Source organism: Talpa europaea (assembly GCF_964194135.1).
Source record: "Talpa europaea genome assembly, chromosome: 8".
NCBI classification, from domain to species: domain Eukaryota; kingdom Metazoa; phylum Chordata; class Mammalia; order Eulipotyphla; family Talpidae; genus Talpa; species Talpa europaea.
Genome location: NC_140075.1, coordinates 64,791,503 through 64,807,206, shown reverse-complemented (window position 1 = coordinate 64,807,206; position 15,704 = coordinate 64,791,503). Strand labels below are relative to the sequence as shown.

Sequence of the window (15,704 nt, the reverse complement as noted above, 5' to 3'; positions counted from 1 at the left end):
TTTTTAAAATCTCTTTGCCTACACCTGCAACAGTTTTTTCCATGTAACTCAGTAAAATACCTATACCTCCAAATTGATAGCCTTTAACTCACAAAATCTGCCATATAACTTCGTTCACCTCATTTCCTACCACTTGCCTCCTTGCTCATTCTTCCTGAGCCAAATTCACCTGCTTGCTTTTTCTTGCAGATATTAGGTATTCCCTTTCCTTGGCATTTTGCTTCCACATTTCTGTATGTATGAAATTCTCTTATCACAGATCTCTTTGGCTAACACATTCATGGGCCTCAAGTCCTTGTTCAGAATTCACTTTTTAAATAATGCCCTCCTGACCACCCTATTTAGTTTTGCAGCCTGACCTCCCTCTTATAGTATTTCTAGTTCCTTTAACCTTACTGCGTTTTCCCCCCATTTCCCCATAGAATACTATATACTTTGCTTATTACCATATTTGTAATGTATTGTCTGTCTTGCTTTCCTAGAAAGTAAGTCACAAAAACAAGGATATTTGATTTTTCTTTGCTGTATCAGAAGCACTAACCTGGAACATAATAGGTTCTTAACTATTCACTGAATGACTGGTATTAGTTGGAAAAATGGGCTTATAGTCTATATATTTTAAAACTTTTATTTTTGTAATTCCTTTCAAATAAAATTTTTCACAGAAGTTATCTAAAATTATAAACCAATTAGAGAAAAGAATACTTTTGACTGAATAAAAAGATTAAGCTAAAGAGATACATAGCCTTCTTCACTAGACCTCTATTTTATTTCTTATAATACTCTGAGCACAGTTTGAGTACTTATCAGGTTCTTGTCTCAAGTATTGTCATAACTCTCCAACAAAACATCAAAATTAATTTTCATATCTTTCAGTGTGTGTATATGACAGCAAAATGGTGTTCTTTAAAAGTGTATTTAAAAGTCCTAGAAAAACAGTGAAATCCAAATGCTCGTTTAAATGAACTTAATGATTTGATTATATGCGATAGATTGTATATACTTGGATTACCATTAGAATGACTTATAAAATTGTTGATGTGTGCAAAAAAGTAGATGAAAGGATAAGGATGGTTACAGAAGAGGAAATAGAAATGCCCATTAAGTATATGGAAGTATGTTTAACCTCACCAGGTATCGGGGAAATATGACTCAATATCGCAAAATTAAACTTTCTTTTTGCCAGATAGACAAAATGTAAGGTGTGTGTATATATAATGCATACATATTAAGAACAAAAAATTAATACCTGTGTCTGTGCCTGTGTTTGTATTTATAAATTAAAAGTTTGGGCAAGGATATATAACTAATCATTTTTATACAATGTGTATATAAAAATGTCCTATCTCTTGAGAATCCAGTAAAAATTAATGCACCAATAAGTAGAAACAAAGACACGGATATTACAACATTATTTACAGTGGGAAAAGCCAGAAAACAACTTTTACAACTTGAAACAAGAGAGTAACAGAATACAATATGACATTGCAGAATATTTAATGAAGTTATTAAAAATAATGAGTTTGATACTCATGAGTTTGCATAGAATAATGTTTGTAATATGTTAACTAAAAGATTAAATTTCTAAAAATATGTGACCCTAATTTTAGTAGTCTAAAAAACATCCTGTGTTCACGTTATCATCATCATGATGTTAAGGAATGTGAACACTAACCTTTTCTTTTTATATCGCTACTTTGTTTTTAGAATGTTAATGAAAAGAATATAAAACAGGAAGGGAAAATAACTTAGTTGTGGTATATACATTGTCTTCCAGGATTAAGAGTGGAAAATTTTCAAGGGACTGATTGGACTGTGTTTGACTGTGTATATCTATTTCAGGATGTGAGTCCACCTTGATTCCTTAGTCAAGAGATGCTTTATTAGAGAGTTTCCAGAAGGGTCACAAGAGAGGCTTTTGGCTTCAAGGAGGCATTTATTAACTGTTAAAGGAAATGGCAGTTGTTTCATATTTTAAAGTTATGCCAAATTAAAAGATTGTGTAAAATTGTAATATTTTTCATCATTCTTTATTAGTATATCAGACGTTTTCAATCTTCACTTCAGAATTACTTATGGAGAATCTTATTTAATAGGCCTAGGATGAGATTAGGCATTTATATAGGAAGAGTAAGAGAAATGTGTCCCAAGACCTCTTAATATGTTTTGAAAATATTGTTAAATAAATGAAAAATGTACATTAGCTTATTTTTTAAATGATCATTGTATCTCAGGTTAGAATTATAGCATAGATATCATTTGGTAAATACCAAAGTCCCTTGTAAAGGTGTGATTGCATATAAGGATATATTTGTTTATGGAATGCCTCGGGCTTTTTTAAGTCTTCATATTGAAATTAGTACTTTTCAGGAGAGAATAGTTAATAAAAGAGTCACTTTGTAATGCTCCTTATTTTACATCTCATATAGCTCAGGCATTGGTAAAAATGCATAGAATGAATTGTCTAGTATTGGCACAGAACTGTGCAGATTTTCATTGTTATTTTACTGCACTCCATAGTAGGTAAAACTGTTTGGTTAGATCAATTGGTGTTCTCCCTGTAATCATACCTGGTAATTCTTGGACATAGCATGTTCTCAGGACAAAACATTATACATGCCTTTATATAACCAAAGCACTTAATACCTCTTTGCTCCAGAACAATCCAGAGCACAGTTAAATAGATTTTATCTTTCAGGTAAATCCATATAAATGGAAATGTCTAAAACAGAAAAATTGGGAAGATACCATGTTTATTTATAGTAATTTTATTTTCTCTTTTAAAATGCTGAGAAATAGGAATCCCTCTGCATATTTGGTCAGATAAATTTTGCCAGATTAGGGAGCTTCATTCATGCTCATTGTGGTATTTCTCCTTGTCGTTTTTCTGATTTTTGTCTTTGGTTTCAGAATATTCCAGGAGATAAGTTAATCATTTTTATCTTTTCCTATGGGTATAGTAACTAATAATTACTTTTATTGATGTTTGGTTTAGCTATTGTTTTTTCACTTCAATTAGATTTCAGTCTTTTGATTGCTCTTTAAAAATGTTTTTGAAAAAAGGAAGTGTTCTACTTTATTAGCTGTAACTTCAAATTGCTTTTAACCAAATAATGAAGTTATAATATTAATATATTTTAAAGTTTACTTTATTCATTTTACAACTAGAAGTTTGTAACTTTTGAACCCCTTCACCTATTTCTTCTATCCCCCAACTCCCCACCTTTGGCTACCACCAGTCTGTTCTCTGTATCTTTGAAATTGGGATTTTTGTTTTGTTTAAGATTTCACATGTAAGTGAGATCTTGGATCTCACGATCTTCCTCTGATTATTTTCATTCACTAAATGCCTTTAAGGTCCATCCTTGTTGTCAAGTGGAAAGATTTGATTCTTTTTTTATAGTGGAGTAATGTCCATATACAAATCTCATACTTTTGTTTCCATATCTTGGCTACTTACTGTAAATAATGCTGCAGTGAAAATGGAGATGCATGTGGTATACTTGTTTTCTTCAAATAAGTGCCCAGCCTGGAATTGCTGGGTGATATAGTTCTAAATTTCATTTTTGAGCAACCTCCATACATTTTTCCATTCTGGCTACACCAATTTACATCCCCATTAAAAGTGAACAAGTGTTGCTTTTTCTTCATATCCTCTCCAACAATTTTTATTTCCTGTCATTTTGATAATAACCATTCTGTTATCAGATTTAAAGTTTTGATTTGCATGTCCATAATGATCAGTGGTGTTGAGCATCTTTTCATACAACTGGTGGTGATTGCTGTCTTTGGTAAAACAATTATTCAAATCTTCTGCCCATTTTTAAATTTGTTTTTTTTTTTTTTTTACTATTACAATGTATGAGTTCCTGCTTATATTGGACAGAAACCTGTTACCAGTTATGTGGTTAGCAAGCATTTTCCCCCATTCCACAGGTTGCCTTTTCATTTTGTTGATGGTTTCCTTTGTTGTGCAAAAAATTTTTGTTCTGATGTAGTCTCATTTATTTTTGCATTTGCTGCCTTTACTTTAAGGTCAGATCAAAAAATCATCACCAAAACCACTGTCTAGGATCTTTTACCACCTAATGTTTTCTTAGAGTTTTATGGTTTCGAGTCTTATATTAAGCTACTTAATCCATTTTGAGTAAATTCAAATTTTGTGTAGGATGTAAGAGAATGGCCTAGTTTCATTCTTTTGCATATTTGTCCAGTTTTCCCAAAATCATTTATTGAAGAGACTGTCCTTTCCTCATTATATACTCTTAAACACCTGTGTCATAAATTAGTTGATATTATACATACATTTTGGGTTATTTCTAGACTTTCTGTTCTATTGTATTGCTCTATGTGTCTGTTTTCATGCAAGATCTTGCTGTTTTTGATAACTATAACTTTGTAATATAGTTTGAAGTTGGGAAGCATGATGTCTCCAACTTAGCTCATCTTTATCCTTTGCTTGGTGATTCCATACAAATTTTAGTATTTGATTTTTTTCTGTGGAAAATGTCATTGAAATTTTTATAGGGATTGCATTGAATCTAAATTGCTTTGGATAGTATGTCATTTTAATAATATTAATTATTCCAGTACATGAGCATAGACTATCCATTTCTTTGTGTCTTCAGTTTTTTTCACCCATTTCTTACAGTTTTCAATGTACAAGTCTTTAATCTCCTTGGTTCAATTTATTTCTACATATTTCATTCATTTTGATGTATTTGTAAATGGAATTATTTTCTTAGTTTCTCTTTCTGGTAGTTATTAGTATATAAAATCACAACATATTTTTGTACATTAATTTTGTATGCTGAAACAATTTTTTAAGATTTGTTTATTTATGCATACAAGAACTGGGGTACAAACAGTGGGGTCCGGGGGTAAGAGGATTCACCCAGAAACAGAGTGGACTGCAATACACTGCCTGCCAGAACAGGCAGACAGAGTGAAATACACTGCTGAGGGGAGCAGTGGGAAAGACAGGAGAGGTCCTCTGTGCCATGTGGGTAGCTCCCTGGCCAGCCAGGGATTGAACTTGTGCTGCAGAGGCTGCAGATAGCTTCACAATGCTGTGCTTAACCCCTTGTGCCACCAGGGAGGCCCTGTGTGCTGAAACTTCAATGAATTTGTTAATTAGTTATAACAGATTTTTTTTGAATCTTAGTGTTTATATATGTGTGTGTATATATATATGTGTGTATATATATATATGTGTGTGTATATATATATAATATTATTTCATTTACAAAGAATGACAGTTTTATTTTTTTTCCCCAATATGGATGTCTTTCATTTCTTTTTCTTGTCTCTGGCTAGAACTTCTAGTACTATGTTGAATAAAAATGAGGAGAGTGTAATTCCTTTTCTTAAAGGAAAACTTTCAGCTTTCACTTTGAGTATCAGACTAGCTGCAAGCTTGTCACATGTAGCATTAATTATGTTGAAGTATTTTCCCCCTAAGCCCACTACATTGAGAGTTTTAATCATAAATAAATGTTGAATTTTATCAAGTGCTTTTCTTGCATTCAGTGAGATGATCATATTTTTATCCTCATTTTTTTTAATCCTCATTTGTTTTAGTGGTGTATCACATTAATTTGAGAATGTTGAAATAATCCTTACATCCCTGGAATACCCACTTGATCATAGTGTATGATGCTTTCATTGTATTGTTAAATTTGGTTGACTAATACCTTGCTGGTGCCTTTTGTGTCTATTTGTTAGGGATATTAGCTTATAAATCTTTTTTTTTTTTTTGTGGTGTGTTTGGTTTTCTGTAAGTATAGTGCTGCTCTCATACAATGAGTTTGGAAGTGTCACCTCTTCAGATTTTTGGAATAGTTTGAGAAAGTATTGGTATTAATTCTTCTTTGAATATTTGATAGATTCACCAGTAAAGTTAGACTTTTGTTTTTTGGGTATTTTTTTAATTGCTGATGCAATATCCTACTAGTAATTGGTTTATTAAGATTTTATATTTCTTCATGTTTCAATCTTGATATAGGTTATGTGTTCCTAAAAAATGTGTTCCTAAAAAATGCATTTCTTCTTGGTTGTCTAGTTTATTGGTGTATATAATGTGCATAGTAGTTTCTTATGATCCTTTGTATTTCTGTGGTATCAGTTGTAACAGCTCCTTTTTTCTTTCTTTTTCTTACTCTCTTTTTCTTGATGGGTCTAGCTAAAGGTTTGTCAATTTTGTTTCTTTTTTCAAAGAATCAGCTCTTCATTTCATTGATGTCCTCTGTTGACTTTTTAGTCTCTACTTCATTTATTTCTCCTTTAATCATTATTTCCTTCTTTCTGCTAACTTCATTTGTTGTTCTTTTTCTTGCTCCTTGAGTGTAAAGTTGGGCAGGTTTTTTGAGATTGTTCTTATTTCTTGAAATGGTCACATGTTTGATGCTATAAACTCTCTTATAACTGCTTTTGTTCAAGTTATTGTTTGTTTTATGTATTTATGTAACTTCTGTGTTGGGTCTATAAATATTTAAGGTGTTATATTTTCTAGTTGAATTTGACCCCTTGATCGTTTTGTAATGGCCTTTTTTATTTCTTTTTTCTTCTCTTTTTTTTTTCTTTTTATGATTAATGTATTGGTTACATTTTCTCTTGTATCATTATAGTCCCCATAATTCTCCTGCCACCTTATCACCCATGAACTATCACCATATTCCCTTGTGTTTCCTCCCCTATTTTGTCCCCCCATCCTTTGCTGTATGCCTCAGTTCTATGGTCAGCTTGCTAGTTTTGACGTTTTCTTGACCTTTTGTTTGGTTTCTCTATATTCCACATATAAGTGAGACCATTCAGTATGTATCTTTTTCCTTCTGACTAATTTTTGCTAGCTTTATCCCTTCCATTTCCATCCATGTTGCCACAAATGGCATGAGTTTGTCTTTTATGATCACTGAATAATATTCCAGTGTGTGTAGATATCCTAACTTTTTGGTCCATTCATCTATTTTGGGGCATTCAGTTTGTTTCCGTATATTGGCTATTATAAATAGTGCTACAATAAACATAGGAGTGCAGGTTTCCTTTTGAATCACTAGTTTTGTGTTCTTTGGGTAGGTTCCTAGGAGTGGAATCACTGAATCATAGTTTTTGTTTAAAAATCAACTTTGTCTGATACAACTTTTTTAGCTTTTTTCATTTGATTCAGATTTGTGTGAAATGGAATATCTTTTTCTATCCTTTCACCTTTAGTCTGTGAGTGTGCCCTTATATCAGAAGTGAGTTCTCTATAGGTGTCGCATAGATGGGTCTTGTCTTTTTTTACCTATTCAACCTCTCTGCTTTTTTCTATGGAGAATTTGCTTAATTATCTTCAAATTGCTTTTAATGTATTTTTTGTGATTCATTAAACATTTTATGTGACCTATTTCAGTCTATATATAGTAAAGAAAACTTAGTTCTATGAATGAAAATACAATTTATAAATTATTTTCTGTAGCCTTTTTCATATTAATATTTGTTTGCTTTTCCCAGATTATTTATGACATAAGACTAATTTGTGACATTCATTTTTCTTAATGATAGTCATTTTTAATAGTAAGTTACCAACCTCCCTTTTTGATAAGATACTGAAATGCAAACACCTGTTTTTTAAATAAGTAAATATGAGTTAAGAAAATTACCTTTACGGGCCTCCCCGGTGGCGCAGCGGTTGAGCGCTGGCTTGCGAAGCTGCCCGCGGCCTCTGCGGCGCTGATTCGATCCCCAGCTGCTCCCCGGCCACCAGAGGAGGGTCCCACATGGTGCGCAGACCTCTCCTGCCGCCCGCTGCTCCCCTCAGCAGTGTACTTCGGTCCTTCTACCTGCTCTGCTCCCCGCTCTGGCTCTGGTGAATTCTCTCACCCTCCCGCGCTTCTGACTGTATCCAGTACTTGTATAAATAAATAAATAAATAAATATTTAAATAAATATTAAAAAAAAAAAAAAGAAAAAAAGAAAATTACCTTTAGGAAACTGCTGGTAAAATTAAAATAGAGGAAACATTGAGTTAACATAATTAGTAAAGATAAAATACCTATAAGTGATTATAATTTGATTTCAGTAATAGCCTAACTCATGTCAAAAGCATGGCTCATAAATCTTTTCAACTAGTTAAAATAAACAATTTTATAGTTAAAATGACCATCAAAAATTTATAACAGTACCTCACACACAATAGTTTATGAGATAGATAGATAGATAGATAGATAGATAGATAGATAGATAGATAGATAGATATAGATCTAGGTATAGATGTAAAATTGTGCAGCAAATACCAGAAGGGTACTGTTTATTTAACATAAATTATTCAACTTTTGCAGGGTATATTTATCCAGCAATATAACTTGGGGATACTTTTCCCATTTCTTTTTGTTACACTCCTTTTAAAATTTAAATAAAGCCATCATTTATATTGTAAGAAAAAAAGTTTACCCAAAATCTAATCTCTGTTCTCTTTATTTCAATTTATCTTTATAAAATGTCATAATGTCTAATCCATATTCTACATACACATTTATATATATTTTTTAATTTTGCATTGATATTTTCCACATTTTTTATAATACATATAATGTATGTACACTTCCATTTATATGAAATTTTTGTATTTTGAGTTATTTCCAGGAAGAATCACAAAGACAATAAATTAAAGATTATGCTCATTCATAATTTAATGTACACTATAATGTGATTATCAAAAGGCAATATATACTGCCAAAATTATTTTTAGAGAAAGATTAATAATTAAAATATAACCTCATTTATATTTAGTTTGCTTTTTTGTGATTAATTTTATTGCTGTACCTTTGAATATCTTTCATTATTTTTGAAGTTAAGTCATTGCCTTGTTCTTAACAATTCCTTACTGTTAACTGTTGAATTATTTTTTCACTTTTACCACCCCATAATTACCTATAGCTTTAAAAACTATTTTAAAGTTTTTAACTCTCAAATTTCCTCTCATATCCAGATCCATAACTCGTAACCCCCTTGACATCTTCATATGATAAGCATTTCAAACTCAAAATATCCAAAATAAAATTCTTGATTTTCTCTACCCTTATCTTTCACCACTTTCCTATCATCTTTATCCACAAACCCCTACTTTTATAGTCACAACTTTTAAAATTGATTTTTCAACCTTTGAAAGTAAGGCCCAAATAATTCAAATGTATTTTTTCAAATAATCATAATTTAAAACTCAGAACATGTCTTATTATGTATGATCTGAAAAACTGGGTTAAGAAGTGATGTTTTAAAACAATAATAAAAATAGAAGTAGTTGTTTCAAAGAGCTTTTTTATAATTTAATATATAGATAATGATTATAAATGGGACTTCCAGAAATTTAACCTCAATTAATAAAATTTGGTTTTTAAGCATTAAGAAAATAATACTCCCAAATTATTTTTTTATTTGTAAATACTAGACTGCCCATATAATAGTTTTTATTCAAAACCATTATGGTTTCTTCATAACTGTTTGACTTATAGTGAATTCTTTTTTGATATCATATATCTAGAGTACTTGTCATCTCAAATGTAAGAAAGTTTTAAATCCTTTTTCTTCTCTTCCTTTTTGTTTCTATAGATTTTTTTCCTATTTTTCTTATTCCTAAGTGTATCCCTCTCTGGAATGTAATGTGATGTATCATTAAAATATGTTATCAGTCGCCATATGAAAAACATTTTTTGATAATGCTTCAAGGAACTAAGTGAAATAATATGTTAATTTAAAAGATAAGTTAAACTTTATTTTTCTTTATAAACTCTATGGAGATTATTGTTCATTTTCTACCTTCCAAAAAAATACAAGAAGATATATGTTGTCTGTCATTCTCTGTCACATCTTGTAGCCAGAGGAGAAATTAAAGTATGGCCCTTTGGAAAAAGGTGAAGTACAGTCTCCACAAAACTTCTAGAGACCATTATTTTGAGGTAAAATTGTAATTGCTTGAAGCAAGCCAAGATATGGGAGGTAATTGTAGCAGTTATAAATTGTAGTAATGGTTCAGTAGAAACTATTTTATTCATTGATCCAGTTCATCACTTAATCAAGTGAACATTAATATATTTGTATTCTAGACTTTTAGTACTAATCTGACCACATCTTTTGTGGCTGATCAAGTCTAGCCACAAGCTTAATGAGATACTACAAAATAAAAGGAAAAACATGACACATCAATGAGAATTTATTTTTGGTATTTTTGGTTTTATTTTTTAAGCAATTATCTAATGGTAACTTCAACCAAGTACAAATAGGAGATGCAAAAGTATATAGGATACTGGCCTTCAAGAATATGAAAATTTGTGAGAGATAAATATCTATTGCACTTTAATATAACCCAGCATAAGATGAGTAACATAATAACATAGAAAAATAGTTTGACACTTCCAGTTTTCGGGAACCAAGGGTGGGTTTACAAACGACATTGCATTTGCACTGTTCTTGCAAGACATACATAATTTCAGCAGGCAAAACTGTATTTTAAGGGAAAGAACAGCATGGTGATATAGTTACCATTTCAGTAGGTTGAAACAAATAAATTGACAAAGGCAAAGACATTAAAAATTACAAGAGTATATTCATTAACTAGCAGGTAAATTTTGGGTTCAAACTAAATACTAGTCATAGAAGATGAAGCTGAAAGTCAACCTGGGAACATGGTATTTGGGATGCCCACATAGGGAGTCTGGGTAATTCAGTGGGTAGTTGAAGGGAAGATTTAAGACAATTGAGTAGGATTTTTTTTTTTTTTGGTAATGCTAAAATAACAACTCCTCATCCACAATCTTAGCAAATTGTTTAACTTTATAGATGATGAAACTGAAGTGACTTGATAAAGTTCTGTCAGCAGAGCCAGGGGCAGAGCTCATCTACTTAAACTGCCAATTGTAGATTCTTTTTGTTATGACACACATTACTTTAGATAGGATAAAGCAATAAGAAAGGACAGAAAGCCTTTCAGGGAGAAAAAAATTCTACAGTAGGTTATCGGAGGTAAAGATCTAGGGAGCAAGAGAAAGCACAGATGGCTCCCAGGTTTAAAACCTGGTGTTGGCAGTGGGTGAGGGGTAAGGTTATATGAGAAAAGACAGCATGGGGTTTACCATAGATATTAGGCATGTTATGAAACTGTACTGACTTTGATTTGGTATTCAAGGGTGAGTAGATTAAATGAACTAGTTGAGAGTTAGAAAAGTAGTTTTTTTATTCTATCTGGATACTTGAGTTCATGTAACTCTGTTGTATATATTTTGTTAATTCAGTACTTTTCAGAAAGGCAATTAATTAGCTATATAGAAATCCATAATCAAAAGAAATACACTTTTTATTTTACTTTGGTCAGCAATTCAGTATAGAGTTCCCAAAATGGCACAGGTATCTCCATTGGACATTAGTAAATGGTGCCTCAGTAACCTAAGGTATAATACATTTAGGAAATGAAAGAGATCTGTTCTATTAAATCATGAAAAGTTTATCTTTGTAAAAAGTGAAGTAATCCACTTGGTCTCTTTACTAGAACTTTGACTTCTTTACTTGTAAAGCATCAAGTGACACAATAAAATATTAGTATTTCTTTTGGGTAGGCAAAAAATAGGCAATGTAACAAGGTATAAAAATATTTTCAAAGATACTAATTGGTCGGTTACAAATTATGGAAATATAATCCAAATTTGGCTTGAACAAAAAGGGGAATTTTATTCATTCTGTGCTGAGTTTAAATATGTTTTGATTGAAGTGCCAGAATATTGTCAGAAATTTCTCTATTTCTGGATTCTTCCTTTATGTAGATGAACTTTTTTTCACTAAGGGTTTTCCTATTTCCAGATGATAGCAAGATATTCACCAATATATTAAGTATGTGTTCTACTAGATTAAGAACACAGATGACTCTGTGCCAACAGTTTCACCAAGTTCTTAGGCCAGCTCTTAGTTGGACCATTTTATGTCACATGCTTAATCACAAATCACTAAATGCCAGGGCATAGAAATTGTGTTAAGTCAGTCCGTAGTCATGGTTCCACTCTTAGGGACTTTGAAATACTGTCAGCCTTACTTGAAGCAAATACACTAAGAATTGTCAGAAAGGAAGATCAGATAGTAGCTGACTGAATAAATTAAAGATATTTACCATTGATAGGATTTGCTTTATAAATGTCAGGCCATACATAAGTAGTATATAATAAGGCAACCCTAAATAAAATAGTAATTGAATTACCTTTAATTAAAATGGAATTTGGTTTGAATTTAAGATAAGGCTTTATGAAATAGTTAAATAATTTTCCTGTCATGATGAAGAAATGGTGCCTACAGATACCCTTTTTCCTTTATAAAACTAACAAAGTTCTCATGTGGCAAAGAAACAAATTTGTCTAAATGTTTGTTTTAATCAGAAGTAATATTAAAACCTACCTGTTTAGTATATTTAATACTTTTCATAGGATACTTATTAGAGATGATTTTTTTGTGGTTGCAAATAGAGAAAGTCACTTCATTTTATTTGAAAAGCAACTGATGCTATTAAAATTAGTACAATAATATTGTTAACCTTAGCCATGTTTATTTATCAAATAATTATAAGCATAGGCGTAAGCGAAATTTAAAGATTCTTTTTAAAAGTAATACCATGGTTTAAGGAGATCATCAGTACTTAAATGGGTTTAGATTTGAACAGGAACTCTCCAACAGAGATAATATAGTGGAAATTCCTCTTAGTAGAGAATAAGATACTGATAGTACAAAAATATAAAAGACCTTTAGATGAATTTGATCATGTCAAAATTTTTCTTTCTCCTCTTTCCAATACCCAGTGTCGTCTTTGTATCCTTTATATAAATACTTCTGCATCAGCACTTTTAAGACTACTGCACTGATACATTTACACGTTTTTCTAAAACTAATTATAAATTCCTTAAAAGCAAGAGCAATGTCATATATATCCTTTCTCTTCAGTTTCCAAAACAGTCTCGGCCACTCAGTAAGCATGCCATAAAAGATTGAATGGATGATAAATACTTTAGATCATAGCTCTGAATGTAAAACCTATTTGTAACTGTCAGGAACATCTAATTTAGTTGACACGTTACACAAAATACCAGTATGTTGTGTAAGAGCAACTTTTTTCTCTTAATTCTTTAGAAATAAGAATACATATATTTATGTGAGTCAGTGTGTCTTCAGTTAAAATGAAACTATACATAAAATCTACTATTTATCATTTCAGTGAGGACACAAACAATGTCAATGCATAGACATTTCCTTTGGTAAATGTGGTATTCTGTGTCAAAGAAGTAAGCAAATTGAGTATGTCATAGAATCACCCATGTTCCTTTTCTCTCTGCACCCCAGTCAATATTGAATTGCCCACAATATCCAAGCTTCCACAATACTGTCTCACTTTTTGGCCTTGACGTAACACATAAAATGGAAATAGGACAGTACTCTCTGAGATACTGCACAAATGAATGAATTTCCTTTTTACCACATCTCTTATTAGAGTGTGTTTCCTATGTGTGTCCATGTTAGATTAATACTGTGTGCAATAAATATGGGTGTATATTTTTAATTCTTCAAAGCAAAATGAGTATAAAAAGAGTATAAATGTAAGGCTTTTCATGTTGTCAAAAATAAAAGTTCAGTGACAAATTCCTTGACTAGGCTATTAAGTATTTATAATCATTAAATTTGGATTTAATAACTTCTATATTTCCTTTAGTTTTCTAGTTTAATTTGATGATCAGTTATACAGAATTATTTTGAGCTTAAGTTAAAAATGCTACATATTTTAAATATTAATATATAAGTATTAATGTCTTCTAAATCTTAACATTTATGAATACACAGATGTGAGTTATACTAACAAACCATATTGGTATTTGATAAAACAGCAATTATGACTATCAGTATTTTATATAAGAATATTTCAAATATTTAAAACTAAAATACAGGGAATGATACTTTATAAAGATCCCGTTAATATAAAGCTGGATGATGATATTTAATTCTTCAACTTGCAAAGATACAGACTTTTTTTGGAAGATGGTGACTTTTATGAAAAGTCGACAAACCATTTCTGAATTATACATTATTACTTTTGAGTATTAAAAAAAATGGTTAAAAGGAAGAATAAAAGCAAGATAATATGCAGTAATGTAAGTACTGTGCAGACATTTGCAAGTTCTTTTGAAAGAGTAAAACTAGTCCTACATTGGAAAAAAATAAAGTTGTGGATGCAGCAAATACAGTGTGAGACTGGTGTACAGTGCAGTAGAAATTAATATTATCTTCATGCATCGCATAGAAGTTTAGATGATTTTGTAGTGGATGTTGTAATTTTATATATTTTTCATTACTTTTTATTGATAGACTGTAGGATAGTTCTCTTAATTAACCTTGCATGTACTATTCTCTCCCTGGTTTGTAATCATGCTGGTAATTATTACATTGAGCAAAGCAGCAGAGATATTAGAATTTAAATTAATTTAAGAACAGCTCTTTTGAACATCTTAGTTGATTAATATGTCTTTCTTCATAAAAATTATGTTAAAACACTACTACTTGCCAGTATATGAATGTTTTCAACAATATTTTATTCCAAAAATGTTCTGATTTTGAAATGAAATACTTATTTATAAAATATAATCATTTAACATTCAGATATTTAAACCCTTAAAATTTTTTATCAATATTTCTTGTGTACTGGATAAAATATAAGAATGATTCTAATTTATCTTTATAATTGATGTAAGATGTAATCATAGTTTACTTTCTAATTATAACACTAACATCAGCATTTCAGACAATTTTCAACAAAAAAGTCTGTGAACAAAATTAAATTAACACATTAAGAAAACTATTTCTCAGTCTACTTCTAGAAACTAAATGTACTTAAGGGGAATATGAGAGATATATTTGACATTCCTAAAAACTGTTTCTAAAAAACTTAGATTTTTTTCCATCAAATCAAATGTCTATATAGACAAACTGGAATGAAACAAAATTCTGCTATGACTATAAATTATATGTATGGAAAGAAAAATTGTGTGTGCATGTGTGAGTGTAATATATAGATATATTTATGATGTGACTAAGTCTACAATTTGAATGTTACACACTCACTGCTTGCTCCTTCCAAAAGCAAAATTACCAAAAAAATACATGACTCTATGTCTTTAAAATACTCTTACCCAAATCTGTTTTTAAGGTAGCATGGCAATCAATACTTGCTAAAAATTAGATCTCATAGAATATCACAACTACATTCCTGCTCAAATTCAAACACATTACTTCAACCTGCCCATATCAATGACTGAAACAATAGAACAAGGAGTTGAAGGTTTGTCGGTGACACACCACTAGCAGTTTTTGATCTACCCAGTTAGTCATAAAACATTGCTGTATACATCTTTGTACTACTAAAATATTATTTTAAATAATCTATAACTTGACTTTAGGGCTTATGGGAAATGCCATTCTAATTTAATACTTATTACAATATTTGATTTTGGTTAAGTAAATAAAAAAATATGCTGGTTTTATGGCTGGATGTTTCAATATAAATTAGCTAAAATGCCTGTACTCCATACGGTCACATTTGATTGTTTTAAGTTGTTCATGTGACTATTGTAAATTTTTAATAATCTTTGGTAATATGGTTGTAAATCCTATTTTTAAAATGTGGCTATGAGTGCCGAAAAAGAATT

General features: G+C 30.7%; 1 protein-coding gene across 6 annotated transcripts in view; it reads left to right on the top strand.

Moving 5' to 3' along the window:
* NOVA1 (NOVA alternative splicing regulator 1) overlaps positions 1–15,704 on the top strand; it is a gene marked incomplete at both ends in the record, with an annotated part of 139,238 nt that overhangs the window by 121,787 nt on the left and 1,747 nt on the right. The window lies entirely within an intron of this gene.